At 36.6% G+C, this 20722-nt stretch overlaps 1 pseudogene; it reads right to left on the reverse strand.

The window, feature by feature from the left end:
* Window positions 1-626: 626 nt before the first annotated feature.
* LOC150039574 (vomeronasal type-2 receptor 116-like) lies at window positions 627-20714 on the reverse strand (annotated as a pseudogene).
* Window positions 20715-20722: the final 8 nt, after the last annotated feature.

A 20722-nucleotide genomic window follows, 5' to 3' on the forward strand; every position in this document is an offset into this window, starting at 1 on the left:
TATCCTAGATATATAAGTCCATATAGGAGTATTCTTAAGGGGAAAATGCTAACAAAATGTATGTAAGAATTGAACAGCATAGTGAAGAATAGGCAGAAAGTTAGTGTAATTTAAAATATAGAATAATATCTATAATTCTAGATACTCAGGAAGCTGGTGATTGGTGATCACGGTTGAATTCACCCTGAAGAAAAATTCTTATCTCTAATTGCCCAGCAAATAGCCAAATGTGATGTTGGTGGTTGAAGTGGTAAAGCCCAGCCTTAATCAAACACCCAGGAATGATAGCCAGGTTTTAAGTTCAAGCTCCAGGGCAAGTAATCAAAACACAAATTTTAGCAAAGAATTAGGAAAAAAAAGTAAAAGAAGAGGCAACAGTAAAAATATAGTAGTGGAAATGATGAGATAAGTCCAGACTAATTAAAAAGCATCAAAATACACAAATTTAAATTGAAATTTTGCTAGTTATGGCTAGAACTATTGAGTGTAACATTACTAGAGAAAGGCATAAGAGTCACTTAGTAAATGAAGTGATTCCAAACATATGATGGGATATTTGATAGAAAAATTCAGAGTAGATTTATTCGAAATATTCTATACATTTGAATAATCATGTTGGTTTCATATTAAGAGGGTTTGTTACTCCCTGTCCGTGTTCTCTCCTGGAATCCATGCAGACAATTTCTATCTGGTCTTCACAAGTTGATGTAGCATTTGGGGGCAACGATGCAGTCCAGGAGCCCTGCACTAGTGACCAAGATGGAGAAGACCTCTACAGCCACCATAAGCTTCCCCTTGTCACTGTGGTAGATAGGCAGGAAAGTGAGCCAGATACGGCAAACCACGAGCATGCTGGAGGTAAGGAACTTGGCTTCATTGAAGGTGTTCAGCAGGTTCCTGGCCATGAAAACCACAGTGAAGCTGGCCATGGCCAGGGAGTTTAGGTATCCCAAAGCACAGTAGAAAACAGTGAGGGAGTATTTGTTACACAAGATAATGTTGTAGCCACGTTCAGAGTGTATATCTCTGTGAACGAATGGAGGAGAGGTTCCCAGCCAGATTCTACAAAGAGTCACTTGGATCAGGGTGCAGATTGGAATAGTGAAGTTAGGTGCCCCTGATACCAGCGGCTACCTCATCCTTCTCCCAGAAGAAGTGGCACTGAAAGCCAGAACTACAGTTAGAATTTTAGCCAAGACTGCAGAAACAGTTACAGTGAATGCAACTCCAAATGAGGTTTGTTGTAGAATGCAGGTGACTGTGTTGGGATAGCCAATAAAGAGCAAAGGACAGAGAAATCAGAAGATGAGGGAGATGAACAGGATGTAGTTGAGAGCCTGGTTATTACCCTTGACAATATGGGTCTTCTGATGTTTCACAAACACCCCAAGAACAACTGCTGTGAGTGTAGAAAAAACAAGAGATATACATGTTAAGCCATCCCTAAAGGCTCTCCATAACCCAAGATACTTGTTGCTCTTTGGAAGAACTTGTTTCTCTCTCTTGGCATACTGATGATCTGGGCAACTCACACATTGTTCCACATACGGTGCAGAACTCAAATAACAATTAGGCCCACTTAAAGAATTTATAGGGAAATTAATAAATCCTTATGTAGATATATATTTGACATGTCAATAATTACTAGCAAAAACAATATTTTTACTAAATATTATTAGGTATGCTCATTACTATTTTTATATCTAATATGTTCTCATATTGATTGCCACAATCCAAGTTGAAGTTGTTTACTTGAGATGACTAGCATGCATGTTGTGTCTTGCATATCTAATAACCTAACAATAATTCTCTATATTTCTTCATGTTTCCATCATAATTCTCATCCTTTCATGCACAACTCAATGTACTCAACAAGGTGAATAGGAAAGCTTGTACTCTCCTGTATGTCTATGTGCAACATGAATACTTGCCCTGTGGCCCTTCCTTGCAGTTATATGTGTCTCTGCTACACACCTGTCATGCAGTAAGGAACCCAGAACCAAATCATTTATTGAAGGTATAAATTCATGATATGTACAATATTTGTAGCTCCTTCTTACATCAAACCTGACCCAACACTTGCTCTGTTTTAAGAACATATCTGCCCACAAGAAACAAAGCTGTGGAATATCTGTGTTTCCTTTATAATATAAAAATAATTTGGAGAGAACTGAGACCTTGTAATTAAAAGGGTTTTTCACATAATATGACAGAGATCAAATTTAAATTACAGAATAGTTGAATAAACCCGAATACAATAGACTCCAGAAAAGGTAATCATATATGTAATTCAGCACCCACTGTATGTTTTTCAAAAAGCAGTATTAGGGGCCAGGAGTTTGGCCTAGTGGTAGAGTGCTTGCCTAGCGTGCACGAAGACCCGGGTTCCATTCCTTGGTACCCTACATACATAGCAAAAAGCCAGAAGTGGTGCTGAGGCTCAAGAGCTCTAGCCTTGGAAAACCCAAGGATAGTGCTCAGGCCCTGAGCTTAAGCCCAGGACCGGCAAAAAAAAGCAGTATCCTCCATCCATTGTCACAATTAAAATAATAAGTAAAAGAAGAAAGACTGACTCTTAATGCACAACATTCTCACACATTTGCATGGATTTCGGGGGGCACTAGGCAGGAGTATAAATTTCTCCCAAATCGAGAACATACCTGTCTCATTAGCAGTCTCATTCTCTGAGCAAGGATTACAGTCAAAGCAACAGGCAGCCTTTTCCTTCTGAGAGGATTTCCTGAATCCAGGAGCACAAATCTCACTGCAGGCAGAGTGAGTAGGCTAAAAAAATCAAATGAGTATCTGTTTAGCCTTTTTCCTAATTCTCCCAAAGTACTATTATTTGATATAACTGGATTATGAAACACAGTATTTCTACACATATAAATCTAGTCCATTAATTAAATAATGTTATGGTTTGCCCATCATGTGAACAAATATGCTTATGTGCTATCAGGTTGTTCTCTAGTCTGTTGAAGTACTGATAAACATGAAATTTTTTAAAATACAGGGATTAATATTGAGAATGTAAATCTTTGTGGAGCATCCTTGAATTCATGTCATTTCATGTCTCCTACTCATCTGTGAAGTGGTAAAGGAGAAGGAGGAAGAATTAAAAAATATGCTATAAGGTAAAGCACAGAGCTCCCTATTTAGGATCATGTGAACCACATATATATATTATGTTCTTACTTTTCCAGTATCTGTACTGGGAGAATGTTTCTCTCACAAATTCAATGTTTTCATTCAGTGATTCCTTTCTTAAGAATATCTGTGTAACCAAGGGACAGCAAAGGAGATGAGAGACAACATAGTATATTAAGGACAACAATCATTCGTTATATGGCTTTTGTTTCAATATCCTGGAGGTCCTTTAAATTGGCTTCATACTATATGGCCTTATGTATCAAGATTTTGCTCTATTACAGATCTCTGCTAGTAGAGCCCAGGTTTCTACTGATTATGACGAATGAGGGAAACCATTGAGTCTAAGTTCCTTTGAGTCTGGCTTACTTCACTTAATATGATTTTCACTAAAGCTATATAACGAATGATTGTTGTCCTTAATTTACTATGTTATCTTTCATCTCCTTTGCTGTCCCTTGGTTATCTCATATTGTTATAGTATCTCACTTTGTTATCTGATATATTGAATTTATTTGTATTTGGTTATTTGAAATTTGATAGGGAAGGGGGGAAAACCAAGATGGTTTGGGGGATGTGTGGGGAGAGGGAAATGGGTACCAAGACATGTGAAAGGGTATCAATGTACGTGAATTAACGCACCTTCTATCTGGCAAATATCATGTAACCCTTTTACTAATTACAATAAAAAATAAATAAATAAAAATAAAATAAAAAAATTAAAAAAATAACTGTGTATCAGACCAACCTACAATTAAATGAACCCCCCAGAAGAGATCAAAATAAACCATTCAAACACATAAAGTGATCCCTCAGATAACTTATAACAAGGTTAGAACATGCTAAGAAATATGCAAATTGTATTTCTGATAAATAAATATTTAGAAACAAATTTACACTTTCTTAGGGGGATGCTGATTCTGGAGCTTGAATTCAGGGTCCAGACACTATAATTAACCTTTTCTTACTCAAATTTAGCACTGTACCATTTGACCAAGAGCTCAAGCTTATTTTATTGGTTATATATTGACAGAGTCTCACAGACCTTGCTATCCTTTTTTTTCTATTTTTTTATTGTAATTAGTAAAAGGGTTACATGATATTTACCAGATAGAAGGTGCATTAATTCATATACATTCATACCATTTCACATGTCTTTGTACCCATTACCCTCCCCCCCACACCCACCAACCCGTCTTGATTTTCCCCCCTTCCCTATCAAATTTCAAATATCCAAATACAAATAAATTCAATATATCAGATAACCAAGTGAGATACTATACCAATATGAGATAACCAAGGGACAGCAAAGGAGATGAGAGACAACATAGTATATTAAGGACAACAATCATTCATTATATGGCTTTTGTTTCACTATCCTGGAGGTCCTTTCAATTAGCTTCACATTATATGGCCTTATGTATACAGATTTTGCTCTATTGCAGATCTCTGCATTAGAGCCCAAGATTTCTACTGATTATGATGAATGAGGTAAACCATTGAGCCTAAGTTCCTTTGAGTCTGGCTTACTTCACTTAATATGATTTTTTCTAAGTCTTGCCATTTCCTAACAAATGGGGCGATGTCATTCTTTCTGACAGCAGCATAGAATTGCATTGTGTACATATACCACAACTTGTTGATCCACTCAGCAACTGAGGGACATCTAGGTTGGTTCCATATCTTTGCTATGGTGAATAGTGCTGCAATGAACATTTTTGTGCTAGTGGATTTTGTATGTCCTTGTTTATGGATGGTTGGGTAAATGCCAAGTAGTGGAATTGCTGGGTCATAGGGGAGTTCTATGTTTAGCCTTTTGAGGCACTGCCACACTGCTTTCCATAGTGGTTGAATGAGTTTGCACTCCCACCAACAGTAGTGATCCCTCCTGGCCACATCCCCTCCAGCATCTGTTATTATTCATTTTCCTGATCCTGGCCATTCTAACTGGAGAGAGGTGGAATCTTAGAGTTGTTTTGATTTGCATTTCTTTTATGACCAGAGATGTTGAGCATTTCTTCATGTGTCTATAGGCCATTTTTGTTTCTTCTTCAGAGACGACTCTCTTTAAGTCTTTGGCCCATTTTTTAATGGGATGGTTGTTACTTTGGAGATTAGTTTTGGAGTGATTCAATTTTTTGAGATATGAGGTTTTTGTCCGTTGTTTGGTTGGTGAAGATCTTCTCCCACTCTGTAGGCTTCCTGATTAGTTTACTAGCTATGTCCTTTGCCATACAAAAGCTCTGCAGTTAATGCAGTCCCACTTATCCAGCCTTTCTCTGATTTGTTGGTCCTTATTAAGAAAGTTTCGACCCGTGCCAAGGAGGCCTAGTGTATCTCCTATTCCTTCCTGTAAAGTTTTCAGTGTGTCAGCTTTTACCTCCAGGTCTTTGATCCATTTGGAGTTAATTTTAGTGCATGGTGACAAAGAAGGATCCAGCTTTAGTTTTCTGCAGGTGCTTAACCAGTTCTGCCAGCACAACTTGTTGAAGAGGCTGTCTTCCTTCCATTCTATTTTTTTTGGCTCCCTTGTCAAAGATTAGGTGGCCATAGGTCTGTGGTTTAATATCTGGGTGCTCAGTTCTCTTCCATTGGTCTTCAGGCCTGTTCCTGTGCCAGTACCAAGCTGTTTTGAGAATTATAGCTCTGTAATAGAGTCTAAAGTTTGGAATTGAAATTCCTCCAGCGCTGCTCTTTCTGCTAAGAAGTGTTTTTGCTATACGGGGTCTTTTATTATTTCATATGAAATTTTGGATTGCCTCTTCTATTTCTTTAAAGAATAACATTGGGATGTTGATGGGTATTGCATTGAATTTGTAGGTAGCTCGTGGCAAGATTGTCATTTTCACAATGTTGATTCTTCCAATCCAGGAGCTATCCTTTTAGGCTTAAAATTCGTCTGTAGTTTTATATCTGAGCAAGGCAGCTTCCTGATTAGATAGGATTACAGGAATCAGTCACCAGCACACAGGCCTGATTTTGTGGTGGTGAAATTAAGATAACAGTTGTCCAGGTATTCCTGCTTGTATTGACTTCAAACCTGCGATAGTCAGACCTGAATAGCTACCGTTATTGGAATCACTTGTTCCCATCGAAACAGCTATACATTTTTAGGGTAAAGTTAAACCTCTATATACATAAAATATTACTGTTAAATGCAAGCCACCTCTGTTGATTCTATGGCCCACTCTATCATAGCTCCAGATAAAGACAGTTGATGACCATGTAGAACATTTGGAGAAAATTTTCCTATTTTCACATCAAGATCAAGACCTTCGGGAAAACTCCAAATGTTCACAATGTTATATTCTGCCACCAATTTTCTCTTGTCATCTAGAATCACCTGATCTCCACCAGGATTGTAAAATAATGATGTTTTTCAGAAAATAGTGTATCAGAAAGAGATACATTATCTTATGGTGAAGTATATTCCAAGGTTCAGATAGAAAACCTGAACTGAGAAAAGTTCATGGTTGCTTTTAATCTCTGATTCAGAATTCAAGGATAGAAGAAACATCTAATGAAGTACTCCAGAGGAAAATCTTTGATGGAGTAAAAATAATGTTTCTGAACCTTGATAAATTGGCAAGGGAGTAGAAAGCATTTTCTCATGAGACTCTTATTTCACATAAATAATCATAAATGAGACATTTCTCATATAGCTATTTCCAGTTTGCCACAACAAAAACTCTATCAGAGTCTATACTTTGAGTTGCTGAAAATTGTAATACCTACAATAGAATGCAACTAGGTCAAGTATAAATATATATGCATACACACACATACATATATATATATATATATAGTTACTTTTGTTCAGCAGACCGTAAAAACTAATAGGGAAGTGTTTAAATTTGTTCTTTTTAAAAACATTACTTACAAATAACTGAGTCTATTTGTAACTTAAAAAAAAATTTGTAAAACATGGAATTCATTTGGTCCTTGTTATTGGCATGTTTTCCTTAAGAGCACATGAACACATGTTTAGATTGCCTAACAAACATTTACAGAAGTATAATTTCTTCAGTTTTGGAAAAATATCTGAACTATTTACTGTGATATGGTAAGAAATATCTCAAGGAAGTGACTTGGCTCATAGTTTGCGTCATCCAGGAGAGAAGGCCTTACCTGTACAGAGGAAGATACTATCCCTTTCCAATTTCCCATTGTTTGAACTTCTGTTTGATGAAGAAGGAGTTCATGCAGAGCCTGGGCCACAGCATACACAGCGTTATATATATTGTTACTGTGTTCAGACATAGTCATGACAAAAAGGTGCCTAGGCAACCAACCCAAGAAAGCTTCGTGAGGACAGTTTTTCCATGTTACACAGTCAGACTCAGAATGTGAACAATTAAAAGAGAGAGATCACAGACTAGCAAGGAAGAAGTCTTTTGGGTATTTGGAAGGGCTAACTGCCTTGACGAAATCTGGGAAAAAATGTATGGCACATGAAATGAACCTTGCATGAAATATGTTCTCCTTGTGGTTAAATCCAACTGTGAGTTCATGATACAAAGTTTGCCTTTTATTAAATACTGCTCAATACACATCATTAAATTTAGTAGCGATTCATTAACAGCATATATGATGAGGACATTTGCTAAAGTATTATTAATTTGGTTATAAAGTGCCATAACTTTAAATGACAGCGTATAGTTTAGGATTGTTAGCTCAAAGGCTACACAAACTCTGTTGTTGGCCATCTGTTCTTTCAACTCAGGAACAATCCGCAAATCATTCTCATCTTGTAAAGTTAACAATCCCACCCAGTTCCAGGTGAAGTGAAGTAATAAGGAGACCAGGGCAATAGCTATCCATGTATCCTTTGAGGCCATCTGATAGAGAGCAGGAAACTTTTGATGGTCACTCAGGGCATGATCAAAAGACCCAAAGGTAAGTTAAAGGGAATGAAAATTGGATTGTAAATGAATGAAAAAAATTTCTATACAACACAATCTCAGTGAAGATACATGTTAAGTAATGAGTTAAAGTAAGCAAAAGTTGGATTTTGCTTTCAGGTTTCAAAAAACATGGAAAACTGTTTTAGTTCTACAACATTTTACTTTGCATGTAAATTGTCTCTTGAACTTTGTCACTGATTCTGTCAACTCTTTCCTTGTATGTCAACCCAACCTATTCCCTGACTATCCTAGTTCCATTGTCTCATATGTGCATTGAATATTATGTTGTATTTTCCAACATATATATTCCCTATTCTTCTGACCCCATGCACAACCCATGAGCCCCAACTAAACTCAGATAAGATATGACTCATTTATATGGTGTTGGTTTGTTTTTATATTGTTTGTTATTTGATTGGAGAGATTATGCCCTGGAATTTCAGTCCATATGTAACATACTTTCCACATTAATCATATACATACATGTGTGTGTGTGTGTTTGTGTATACCTATTAATGTAAATTTTATGTTTCTCTGAATTTTTCTAGTCCTGGGGCTTGAACTCTGGGCCTGGGCACTGTCCTTGAGCTTTCTCAAGGCTAGCACTCTACCATTTGAAAAACAGCACTACTCTGTCTATTTTCAGTGTATATGATACTGAGGAAGAGAACCCAGGTGTTCATGCATGCTAGGCAAGCATTCTACCACTAGGCCACCCTCTGGCCCTGTTCTTCATGTATATACTAATTTATGCTCATGGTTTTTATTTAATATTTACATAATAGGAGCCTGACTTACTTCATTCAACATAATGACTTGTGCATGTGCCTCTGTGCCTGTGTGTGTGTGTGTGAATGTGTGCATGTGTGCACACATGTGTGATTGTGTTTGCTAGCACAGCTCCACTGACCCTCAGAACCTCATGCAGTTTCTTTGCTTTTTCCCTCAAGGTTAGAACACATTCCAAGGGTATACCACACTTTATTACCTGCCTTTTGTTAGTTAATTAGATAATTCCTTTGTAGCTATGATTACAGGTGTAAGAAACCAGCATTTCTTTATACTTTCAAGCCATTTTCTTTTTAAAGAAAATTATTGATAAGACATAAGATTCCAAATTGTTGGGAGCCAGAGTGGAATCAAATTGTACCTTGATTTGCATCAGACAATGGCTTTATTGTCTTATTGTTTATGGCCTTATTCTGTTTAAATGACCTGAGATTTACCATATGAATGTAACAGCTGGAAGTTCCCTGGTTTCAAGAAGGGATATAAGCCTGGAGTTGACAATAAATGAGGCTGCAGTTTTTACCTGGGCGGCAGACCTCCTGGACCCGATGTGTTTGTCTCTCTTCTGTTTTTTCCAGTCCCTGCCCCCTGTTTCAGGAACACCAATTTGCTGCTGGTAGGCCCCGGCAACTGGTGCCCGAACAGGGACCCTGAAAATCTGGGACGACGGTGGAGGACTCCGCTGTGGTGAGTAACACATCGTAGGACTATTAAGAGAAGACCTTAAGAGAGTGTATAGTCAGGAGTAAAATTTATGGGTCAAACTCATAGCCATAGGTTATATGTACCGATTTTAACAGGCCTACTTGAAGCCCATGGAACGTGGGTGGAAAAAGGGGTGCTTCAGAGCTTCCTACAGTTTGTCGAGGAGGCATGCCCGAGGTCTATAGAGGAGGAATTCCTAAAAACCTGGCAGCGGATAGGAAAAGGAATTCAAGATTATTATAATGTATATGGCCCCGAAAAGACCCCAGTAGAGGCTATTAATGTATGGAATTTAGTAAGTGAATACATAAATCCTCAACATGAGAATGCTGAACTTAATCTTGAATTAAGGGAAATTTTTTTTATTTTTTTTATTGTAGTTAGTAAAAGGGTTACATGATATTTGACAGATAGAAGGTGCATTAATTCACATACATTGATACCCTTTCACATGTCTTAGTACCCATTTCCCTCCCCCCCATACCCCCCTCCCGTCTTGGTTTTCCCCCCTTCTCTATCAAATTTCAAATATCCAAATACAAATAAATTCAATATATCAGATAACAAAGTGAGATACTATACCAATATGAGATAACCAAGGGATAGCAAAGGAGATGAGAGACAACATAGTACATTAAGGACAACAATTATTCATTATATGGCTTTGGTTTCAATATCCTGGAGGTCCTTTCAATTAGCTTCACATTATATGGCCTTATGTATACAGATTTTACTCTATTGCAGATCTCTGCTAGTAGAGCCCAAGGTTTCTACTGATTATGACGAATGAGGGAAACCATTGAGCCTAAGTTCCTTTGAGTCTGGCTTACTTCACTTAATATGACTTTTTCTAAGTCTTTCCATTTCCTAACAAATGGGGTGATGTCATTCTTTCTGACAGCAGCATAGAATTCCATTGTATACAAATACCACAACTTGTTGATCCACTCATCAACTGAGGGACCCAATCCCCGAGCTCCGAACTTCATCAAGCAAACTTTACTTACACTGAAACCATACATAGATCGAATTAAGGGAAATTTATGAATTAAAGGACCCTTCTAAAAAACCTGGGGCTGAGCCATATGCCACAGCCCAAGAGAGTGTAAGCGAGATCTTGAAAAGGGAACAACAACCAGTAGATATTGAGTATCAGAATTTAGATTTGAATATCAAGGAGGAAAGTTATGATGAGACAGGATAAATTAGAGGTATAGGAAAGAGTAAAAATTGCACTTGTGTTTCTTTTAAAATAAAAACGGGGGATATGTTGGGAGCCAGAGTGCAATCAAATTGTACCTTGATTTGCATCAGACAATGGCTTTATTGTCTTATTGTTTCCAAATAATGGGACCATATTCAGCCCATTTTCTTGAATACTCACTCTTCGGTATCATAAAATTTGCTAGATTTGTAAATCTGGTCCCGTATTTTAATTCTCTTCTAACACCTGAAATGGCACCAAATTAGACACCTTTAAATATTGCCCCACTCTTCCCACCCTCACCTGTGGAAATATTTAGAGACCCAGCAGTGTTCCTATCTGTGAAGATGTTAATCCTGATTGTCCTGTAAGTACTGCTATATACTTGCTGTTGCTCATATAGGAGTAGTTTGCACTATTGTACTTCCCAAAGAGGCAAATGAAGGGATTTTTAAATGCCATTGGAAATCCAAGTTAAATATTGCAGATATGAAATCCCAGAGTCAAATTATGTAGTAGAACAGGGTTTTGGTTGATCTCTTCTATACCAAATGTCAAGGCCAAAACAAACTGGTAGTTCTTGAAGATTAACCTGTGTGATTAGTATAGAAATTTAGGAAAATTATTTCACAACGTATTATTTTGATGAATAGAATTCTTGCTTCTCTGCCAAGGAATATTAAAACATTACTCCCAAATAAGATCAAATGGGAATGTTGTGTCTTCTCCTTGTATATATGATTAGATAAGGACATGAAGAGAATTTGTTATTAACGGGATTCAGAAAAAAACGTGAGTCTAGAAAGACAGCTTGCTTAGTCCCTGCTACCTTATATTTCACAATAAACCTGCTGTGTATTAAACATAAAATAGTCTTTCATGAACAGCAGTTTTGCCCTGCACATAATACATTTTTACTTATTTAATGATTTTTACCTTTTATTGTTATTATGGAGTTGATATGTGGTGGGATTAGTTACATGAATCTGGAAGTGAATAGCAAGTATAATTCTTTTTGAACCATCTCTCCCATTATGTTGCTCTCTCCTGGTTTTCCTTCCTGTCACCACCCACAAGATATACACTTCATTTCACACATAGTGTTTAGTGAGTACCACAGTTTACTTTTCAACTTTGTTCTACCATTTATACAGAATGAACATGGTTATGTAGAATAAACAAGGTTAAAGGAAATGAAAACAAAAAATAGCAACAATGGCAACTGAAATATTTGTTGTCTCATTTTTTGGAGTTAATTTCATAAAATATTATTTTATATGATCAATTGAACATATCTCCTAAGGCTTTTTCAAACATTCCATTAGGTATGATCTTTTAACCTCTGTGTGTGAATGTTTAGAATACTATATAATTCACCAGAGACACCAAATATTCTTTTGTCTTTCCCTTGTAATAAGTAACTCAAGTCTATGGAAAATCTTGTGTTTTGAATCAAAGTTTATGTTATGTGGTTATATGGCAGGCCAGGCTAATTAACAAATCTTCACTTTTAGAACATCTTTTGAATATAAAGTATCCCTTAAGCAAGAGTCTATACAAAGCTGTACTAGCAGACCCAAATTATTGAACAGCTCTACCTGCCAGATCAACCAGAAAAAGGAGTTATATATCAGGACAGTGAATTTTATTTTTATTTATCTAATGAAACAAAACACTTTCATCCAACTTTGAGTATTTCCTTATAGAGAAAGGAGCCTCCAACATGTGGGAAGAAGAGAGAATTGTAAGTAAGCTTTACATTGAAATCCAAGTGCCATGGTCACCATGGTAAAATGCAATGATAACTACTGTCTTCCTAATATATTTATCAATTGAGAAACTGGAATGAAAGCAATAGATGAGTAAAGATGATGTAAATATCATTTTTCTTTCCTTCGTCTGTGCAAGGGTTTGTGTGAATACACACACATTATGGAGAAATTAATATTAAATCAAAACACATTTTTAAAGAGGAAACAATGGAGGCAAGATAGAAATGCAAGAGAGAGGATGAATTTGCTCTAAAAATGGGTATGTATAAGTCACATTTCAAAATGAATGATTATCATTCTCATGATATATTCCAATAAGAATAGTGAGTGTGCAGAAAAACTAATTGAACATACACATGTGGAGCAGCAACCTGACAACATTATTTCCAAAAGCAAACATTTCTGTTTTGGAGATTCAGTAAATGGTTATGAAAGCAAAAGTTGAAATGATTTTTATTATAAGTAATGACAAAATTTGAAATTCCAAATGTAGAGGAAGATGCTTATATAACCTGTCTAAAGCTGAAAGGTCATAAAGTATTTATCCAAAACATCTACACATCTACAGCAAGGTGTATTATATGTATACATGTTTATAGAAGCTTCTCTTTTTTTCTTTTTTTCTTGTAATTAGTAAAAGGGTTAAATGATGTTTGCCAGATAGAAGGTGCATTAATTCACATACATTGATACCCTTTCACATGTCTTGGTACCCATTACCCCCCACCCGTCTTGGTTTTGCCCCCTTCCCTATCAAATTTCAAATAACCAAATACAAATAAATTCAATATATCAGATAACAAAGTGAGATACTGTAACAATATGAGAAGCTTTTCTAGATTAGAAGAGTAAAGAGAGCGATAACAATTACATGCACCTATGTCTGTAACAGCTGGTTCTTCACTAGAAACCACAGAAGCAGAAGAGCATTGTAAGACATGTATTCAGATAAAAATTAAAAAAACTATAAGGCAAAACTCTAAGGTAAAATTACAAACTATTCACCACAATTCCTGGACCTAGCAGAAATATCATTTCAATATGAAGGTTAAATGGATAATTATATTCCCAGACAAGAAAAGTAAAGAGAATATATTTCACCAGACCTGTACAAGATATATGAAATTATCCTATCCAATGGCAGAACCATTTATGAACAAGAAGAATATACAAGAATGCATCAAACTTACTAGTAAGAGTTTGTATACAAGAGAGCTGAGAATACTTTAACATTGTAAATATGCTAGAAAATCATACGCAATTTTTTGCAAGGGGTAAATACAAATATAATTATTTGGACATTTTTATAGAACTGCATAAAATTAGATGTCCAATATTACAAATGATGGGAGGATTATAATGCCATTGCAGATTTGTTTGCCTTTAATATTTCATCGTAATATCTTAAATGAAAAATTTTCACTGTAACATCTCTGTTATTTAATTATGTATTTTGATTACTTTTGTGATTGTTTTCTCTTTTTCTCTCATCCCCATTACTACCTCAGATTATTATAATTATTCAAAAATAATTTTCTGTACTCTTTTTAAGACCCCTAATTACCAGAACATCTATAACGTAGAAATTAACATTCCCAATTCAGAAATCACCACACACATAGAAAAAAAGCCAGTAGCGATGGTGTTGCTCACGAGGTGGGATTCTAGCCTTGAGAAAAGCCAAGGACAGTACTCAGGCCCTGAGTTCAGTCCCTACGACTGGCAAAAAATATATTCCCCCAAAAATGCACACTGCTGGGTGTCGGGACTGAGTGCCAGCCTGGATAACAAACGTTCGTATTTGTAATCCATTCACATTTATGCTGAATCTACATCTGTATAAAACAAAACAGCCAATTTTCATGCAAAAGTTCTGTAAAAAGAGGTAGATACTCAAAATCACTGCTAGATTTCTTTAGTAGAAAATCTATGAAAGAGGAGGCAAATTTAGTTCAAATGTAGTGTGCACATGTATAGAACGATCAGAACGAACTACTTCGTAATGTCATTTGTAGTAAGTTAAATATAAGATAAAAATTTTAAGAATCCTCTATTTCTGCAAAGAATGTCTTGTGGATTTTCATAGGAATTGCATTGAATTTGTTTATCAGTTTTGGCAATATAGCCATTTCTACTATGTTGGTTCTCCCTAGCCATGAGCATAGTATGTCTTTCCGTTTCCCAGTGTCCTCTTTAAGTTTTCTGTTAGGCTTTTATAATTTTCATTGAATCATTCCTTTACATCTTTGGTTAAGTTTATTCCTAAGTATTTTATTCTTTTGGGGCTATTGTGAATGGGTTCATTTTCTTGATTTGGCCTTCCGTTTGTGAATTGTTGGTGTACAAGAAGGCTACTGACTTCTGAAGGATAATTTTGTATCCTGCCACATTGCTAAAGTAGTTTATTAATTCTAGGAGTTTGGGACTGGAGTTTGTTGGGTGACTCAAGTAGAGGATCAATGTATTTGTGAATAGGGATAGTTTAATTTCTTCTTTCATTTGTGGATCCTTTGATGTCCTTTTCTTGCATTATTGCTCTGGCTGAGGGTTCCAACACTATATTGAAGAGAAGTGGAGAACGTGGGTATCCCTGTCTAGTTCCTGATTTTATGGTAAATGGTTCCAGTCTTTCACCATTTAGTATAATACTGGCTGTATGTTTTTCATATATGGCTTTAAGTATTTTGAGGAATGTACCTCTTATTCCTATTTTTTCTAGTGCTTTCAACATGAATGGATGTTGTATTTTGTTTTCCTCCCTTTCCTAGCCAATTACAAATATCCAAATGTGCATATATATAATATATCAGATAACCAGGAGAAACCAAGGGACAGCAAAAGAGATGAGAGGTAACATAGTACATTAAGGACAACAATCATTCATTAGAAGGCTTTTGTATCTACATCCAGGAGGCCCTTGCATTTAGCGTCATACTATATGGCCTTATGTATTCAGGTTTTGTTCTATTGTAAATCTCTGCGAAGAGAGCCCAAGGTTTCTACTGATTATGACCCATTGAGCATATGTTCCTTTGAATCTGGCTTACTTCACTTAATATGATTTTTTTCTAACTCTTTCCATTTCCTAAAAATGGGGTGATGTCATTCTTTCTGATAGCAGCATAGAATTCCATTGTGTACAAGTACTACATCTTGTTGATACACTCATCAACTGAGGGTCGTCTGGGTTGGATCCATAGCTTTGCTATGGTAAATAGTGCTGCAATGAACATCCTTGTGTTAGTGGATTTAGTATGTCCTTGTTTCTGGACAATTGCGTAAATGCCTAGTAGTGGAATTGCTGGGTCATAGGTGAGCACTGTGTTTAGTCTTTTGAGGAACTGCTATAATGATTTCTATAGTGGTTGAATGCATTTGCACGCCCACCAAGAGTGTAGTAGTGATCCCTCTTGACCACATCCCCTCCAGCGTGTGTTGTTATTAGTTTTCTTGTTCCTGGCCATTCTAACAGGAGTGAGGTGGAATCTTAGAGTTGTTTTGATTTGCATTGCTTTTATGACCAGAGATATTGAGCATTTCTTCGTTTCTATAGGCCCTTTTTATTTATTCTTCAGAGAAGACTCTCTTTAAAACTTTGGTTTATCTTTTAATGGGATGGTTGATTCTTTGGAGACAATCATGTGATTTTTGTCCTTGCTCCTCCATTAGAGTGTATAATTTTTTTTGATGAGTTGTTGTAGACGTTTGGCCAGTGTTTTCTTGAGAAGTATTGCATCAGTGTTCATCAAAGAATTGGGTCTATAGTTCTCTGTCTTTGATGAATCTCTGTCTCGTTTGGGGATGAGGGTTATACTGGCTTCATAGAATGAGCTTGGTAAAGAGCCTTCCTTTTTAATTTCATTGAAGTGCTTGAAGAGTATTGGTGTGAGCTCTGCTTTGAAGACCTTATAGAATTCAGCTGTGAATCCATGTGGCCCTGGGCTTTTCTTAGGTGGAAGGCCTCTTATTGCCATTTCTATTTCAGTGATTGAATTAGGCCTGTTTAGTTGGGTTAGTTCTTCTTGGTTCAGTGTGGGTATGTTAATATTGGCTAGGAATTCATCCATTTCTTCTAGATTCTCAAATCTGTTGGCAAAAAGGTTTGAGAAGTATTCCCTCATGATACTCTGGATCTTGGTAATGTCTGCTGTGGAAATTACCATTTTCGTCTATGAATTTGTTTATTTTGATATGCTCCACTCTTTTTTTTGGTAAGATTTGCTAAGGGTCTATCAATTTGTTAATTTTTTCAAAGAACAAACTCCTTGCTTTGTTGATTCTTTCTTTAACTTTTTCCGTACTCCATTTAATTCTACTTTGATTTTAATAATTTCCTTTTTCTATTGGGATTAGGGTTGGTTTGTTGCTCGTTTCCCAGGAGATTAAAGTGACACAATAAATTGTTGGTTCGCGATATTTTCAATTTGTTATTGTAGGCACTCAGAGCAATAAATTTTCCTCTGAGTACTGCCTTTGCCGTCTCTGAAAGGAGCTGGTATTTTGTGTGCCCCTGTTTATTAAATCTCATAAACTGTTGGATTTCTTTTCTGATATCCTCGGTGACTCATTGGTGATTCAACAATGTGTTGTTCAGTCTCCATGAGTTATAGGGTTTTCACTGGTGGAGATGGGTGTTTAGTTCCAATTTGATGGCCATGTGGTTTGAGAGAGTCGAGGGAATAATTTCAGTGCTTCTGATTCAGCCCAGGTTTATTTTATGCCCTAAAATGTTGTCTATTTTGGAAAATGTTCCGTGTGCTGCTGAAAAAAACGTATATTGTGTTGTTCCTGGGTGGAACAATCTGCAGATGTCTGTTAGATCTAGTTGGTCTATTCAGTTGTTCAAATCTAAGGTTTCTCTGTTGAGTTTTTGCCTGGTTGATCTGTCCATAGGTGAGATTGGTGTGTTAAGTCACCAACAATCTGTGTGATTTGATCCACATATGTTTTCAGTGAAAGTAAAGTTTGCTTGATGAAGTTCAGTGTTCCGAGATTAGGTGTGTAGATATTTAGGATGGTTATGTTCTCCTGGAGGAAAGACCCCTTTAGTAGCATGTAGTAACCTTCTTTGTCTTTTCTCACTAATTTAAGTTTGAAGTCCATTTTATCTGATAGGAGGATGGCAACTCCAGCCTGTTTATGGGGACCATTAGCCTGATAAACTTTCTTTCAACCTCTCACTTTCAAAAATGTTTGTTTTTTGGGTAAGATGTGTCTCTTGAAGACACCAGAACGATGGACCTTGATTTTGATCCAACTAGATAGTCTATGTCATTTAATTGGGGAGTTTAGTCCATTGATATTGAGAGTCAGAATTGAGAAATATTTATTAGTTCCTGCCATTTTAGAAAGCTTTCATTAGGCCCTGTGTCTTGACAGTTCTTGTGGTACTTAGATGGTATCAGTTTTATGTGCCATTTCTTTCTCTGTATTACATTTGCGTTGGATTTCTATGTGTAGAACATCTTTAAGAATTTTCTGTCATGTTGATTTTGTTGCTATATAATGTTGAAGCTTTTCCCTGGAATGGAATGTTTTTATTGTTCCCTCCATTTTTGAATGGGAGCTTAACTGGGTACAGTATTCTTGGTTGGTAGTTATTTGACGTCAGGGCATGACATATATCCTTCCAATCTCTTCTTGCTTGCATGGTCTCTGCTGAGAAATCTGGGGTTATTCTTACTGGTTTGCCTTGGTAGTTCATTGATCCCTTTACCATGGCTGCCTTTTGGATCCTTTCTTTGGTCTCTATTGATCCAGTTTGGATTTTACTGTGGCGGTGGGATGTTCTTTTCTGATCAGGTCTGTTTGGGGTTCTAAAAGCTTCTTGTATCTGGATGGGCCTGCCCTTCTGGATATTTGGGAAGTTCTCTAAGATTATTCCCTGAAGTACATTTCAAGTACAATTGAACTTTTTGTCTAGACCCTCCTCAATACGAATTAGCCTTAAATTAGGCTTCCTAATTGTATTTTGAACCTCCCAAAGCATTTTCTCATATTGCCTAGATTTGAATTGACTCATTTTCTCTTCTTTCTCTATAACAACTAAACTATATTCAACCTCAAAAATTCTCTCTTCTCCCTGGTATAACCTGCTTTGTACTTTATTCTTCATCTCCCTTGCTTGTAATTGCTCATTTTTGATGCATTGCATCTCTCGTTTTTGATCATGTATGGATTTCTTTTGCTCCTTGATTTTCCTTTGAGTGGTTATCTCAGCAGCTTTATTCTCTTTGGATCTTTGTTGGATTTGGGTCACCTTTTTGTTGTGGATTCTATGAATTCATCAATTTTTCTTTGAAAAACCTTTATTATGGCCTCCTTTATGGCTTCCCCTTTTTTCACATATCACCTTGTTTATGCTTTCCTCTTGTTTAGCCATGGCTTCCTCCCTTATCTCTTTCTTTATGTTTTCACACTTTTCATTAATGATGTTTATCAATTGCATTTGTATAGCACTTGGAATATTGTCCTCTAGATTGGCCACTGATGGTTCCATTACGTGTTTATATTGGGTGCGAGATGCTATTCCTTGATTTGACAATTTTATTGAGTTTATTGTTTTGCTCATTTGAAAATGGGAGCAAGATTAATACTAAACAAGGTTATAATTTTACATATATACCCAACCTAGACCTTTTTAGTTGGCTGACAATAGATGTTCACACTTTTAGATTGGTAATATCACTCTCTCTTCCTTTTTGTGCACTTACATACAAATCTAATATAACCACAAATTACTGATTTATGACCAAAACAGTAAGCCCCTCAATTCAATCTCTATTGTATTTAAGTCCCATTTAACCTAGAATGTAATTGAACACCTAGATACAGAACATTGCTCAACAACCATCAAATGCAGATCCATGCATCATAAGAGTTGAAGGATGAGCAGAGGACCAGAGATAGAAAAATAATATGAAATACAATAAGGGAGGTAGGAAAAGAATAATACAGGAACGTAAGTTATTATAGTAATGAATAATAGGTATAGTGTAAGGATAATTGACCTAGGGTGATACACAGGTATAATATTTTTGTTCAAAGTTTAGAAGAACTTAGATAAAATTTAAGAAAATTAGAAGAGTAATTAGAAGAATATGTAGAGAAAAGAGAGAGGTAGATATTGGAGATATCAATGATACAAATTTTAAAAAGAAAAAAGAAATAAAACAACAAGGAAACAAAACAAGACAGAACACAACAAAAAAGGAAAAAAAAGGTTGGGGGAGATTCTTCAGTATTGTGAGTTCTTACCCAAGAGATTCTAGGGTTGAGAACCAGGAGATTAAAAAGCAGGTGACAGTATCAATATAGATATAATTTTTATTTAGACTACACCCAGCACTGTCATTGTGTTTCTAGGAACGACCACAGTGGCAGAAGATATGCGGGAAAAAAGAAGAGAAAAAAAAGAAAAAAAAGGAATGAATCACACAACTTTTAATAAAAGGTGCAGGTAAAATGGCAAACAGAAAATAAGAACTCCTAAAAATGCAAATGAATACGGGTAGAACAACAACAAAAACAACAAAAAAGGGTATTCTTCAGTTTTTTTGTGGGGGGGTTGGGCAGGGTAGGAAACTTGTGTCTCCACTAAATTCGAGATCCAAACACTTCACAAAGTCTTTTTCTCTTCTGATTTTTCTTTGTGGTTTTTTGGATCAGATGGCTTGATTGGGAAAACAAAGCTGAAATATTTGCGGGTGGCTTTGTTTACCAGGTCTGTGGTGCAGCAATGGGGACTGACTTCTCAATTACCAGGGTCAGATTTCCGGCTAAGGTAACTCTGGGAAATCCTTTGCCAGTTAGAATGATGGCACTGCCAGCACCACCTCTCAGGCTCCAATTGCTTTGGCCGGGTCTTTGCCAGCAGTCAAGATGGTGCTGCTCTCAGCTAGTGCCTGAGGGGGAACTCTCCAAATGCCGTTCTGTGAGCAGAAGTGGAAACTTTTCGGAGGTACTCACAAATTGCGGATTCTCAGGTTCCATGAAGCTGGCAGCTCCGTGCACGGCCGTGTGTCGGTTCTTGGCTACCGCAGGCTCTGTGTGCCTCTGTCTGCATTAAGCATTTCTGCGCCAATCAACTTTTGGTAGAGAACTGTCCCCTAGGCAGCCAGAAGTTGTATCTTTGTAGGAGCTCAGAACAACTTACACTGAACTGCTGCCATCTTCCGCCAATCTCCTCCTCATTGAAGTAA

This window comes from Megascapheus bottae, unplaced genomic scaffold, assembly GCF_031878675.1.
Source record: "Megascapheus bottae isolate mThoBot1 unplaced genomic scaffold, mThoBot2.hap1 HAP1_SCAFFOLD_152, whole genome shotgun sequence".
Classification (NCBI taxonomy): Eukaryota; Metazoa; Chordata; class Mammalia; order Rodentia; family Geomyidae; genus Megascapheus; species Megascapheus bottae.